Source organism: Pterocles gutturalis, unplaced genomic scaffold (assembly GCF_000699245.1).
Source record: "Pterocles gutturalis isolate BGI_N339 unplaced genomic scaffold, ASM69924v1 scaffold20309, whole genome shotgun sequence".
NCBI classification, from domain to species: Eukaryota; Metazoa; Chordata; class Aves; order Pterocliformes; family Pteroclidae; genus Pterocles; species Pterocles gutturalis.
In genome coordinates, this window is record NW_010136237.1 from 1 (window position 1) to 1789 (window position 1789).

At 43.7% G+C, this 1789-nt stretch overlaps 1 non-coding gene across 1 annotated transcript; it reads right to left on the minus strand.

The window, feature by feature from the left end:
* Positions 1 to 75: 75 nt before the first annotated feature.
* Positions 76 to 147, minus strand: TRNAH-GUG. Its single transcript has one exon. It is a non-coding gene; the product is annotated as a tRNA-His (tRNA).
* Between the last annotated feature and the right edge of the window lie 1642 nt (positions 148 to 1789).

A 1789-nucleotide genomic window follows, 5' to 3' on the forward strand; every position in this document is an offset into this window, starting at 1 on the left:
CACTGTTGGCTCATGTTGAGCTTCTCATCAAGCAAAACGTGTACGAGCCCGTGTGCCGTGCTACCGCCAATGCAATGCCGTGACTCGGATTCGAACCGAGGTTGCTGCGGCCACAACGCAGAGTACTAACCACTATACGATCACGGCGTGCTACCAGGGCTCTTATATACAGTACTGCTTTTCTGATAGTTGTGAAAGACAGTGGGATGTCCCCAGTTCCTCTGAAAGGCAGCAGAGGAGGTAACACTGCTGTGTCTGCTCTTGCACCCTGAGCTCATTTCCTATCTGCAGGAAGAACCAGCACAAGCACTTGACTAGAAGCAGGAGAGAGAAGAGGCACAAATGCTCTAGACACACACGAACTAGCTACTAGTAAACAGGAAAACAAAACAAACAGACAAACAAAACCCCAACAACCCTTCTGAACAGTGCCTGGGCCTAAGACAGAATTTAGTAGGTAAATATAGTCAAATTTAAATACATTACCTTTCCAAGCCAAAACCCTGATGAGCTGGGCAAACCCTCAGACCACCACCAAAGAGCAGTGGAAAGCAACGAAAACAGCTCAAAGGGCATCGTGGAATGGGGGTTCCCCCCACCACTACTACTGCTTAAACAAAGATGCAATTCAGCTAACTGCCAACAAATTAGGGCCAAAAGTTTTAGTCAAGTAACCCTAAACAAAGACCAGACTGACTCAAACCAGATATTTATCAAGATTTAAAACCTGAGGAGGGGATTTTAATCTTGGTTTACATTACTATTGTTTTTCTCCTATTACAGGAGGATTTTTTTTTTCATTTCTCATCCTCCACAATGACTTTAAGAATCTATAGAGAGTTGGAAAAAAAATTTTTTTTTTAAATGTTGTTTTACACGATCGGGGAAGTGTCATTATTTCAAATTTTAGTAGCTGTCCTTCTGAAAACACACAAAATATCACATAACAGAACTAAGACTGCTGCTTGCCTTTACTATTTCTTAGTGCACAGAGACAGTGAGAGCAGGGGTGAGAGGAACCAGCTGATAGAAGGAAGAAAATTATTTGCCAAGTGCCTTAAAAAACCCACCAAACACAAAAACCAAAAAACACCACACATCATACCTGCTGTGTCCTGATCCACTTACTTTCAGACTGAGTTTATTGCTTTGGACCAAGCTGGATAATCTTATTAAGAGATTGTAAAAGAAAAACAAACAAACAAACCCAAATCCGATCTGTTGAATAAGAACATCCCATTTTTTTGTGGAAAGGAAGAACTTAAAGTTTGCTATTGCTGTTAGAAGAAATTTTAAGGAGGACTAGTAGGAAGCTTACCTCCAAGGACAGTCAGAACACTCATTTGTGCTCTGAATAAGATGCTAAAAAGATCCGCTCGGGCTCCCTAGCACCATTGGCCCTCACTCCCTGGCAGCAAGCCTCCCCGCATGCCCCAGCAACTGGCACGATGCAGTGAGAATCTCCCTCGCTCTTCAAGGTCTTACAACCCTAAACATTTACAGTTCCTCAGAACCCATCCCACAATTTCTTAACTGGCTCTTAGCGCCACTGGGCCTCATTATCCATTTTCCATTTGAGACATGAGCTACTACTGAGGATGCATCCCAACACACACCATTCCAGCCAAGACTGCTTCCTGTCTGCTGCCATATAATGGCTACAGTAAGAGAGAGGAATCTCACAGTCCCTCTGAAAATCACAGAATCATAGAATGGTTAGGGCTGGAAAGGACCTGAAAGATCACCCAGTTCCAACCCCCCTGCCATGGGCAGGGACACCCTTCACTAG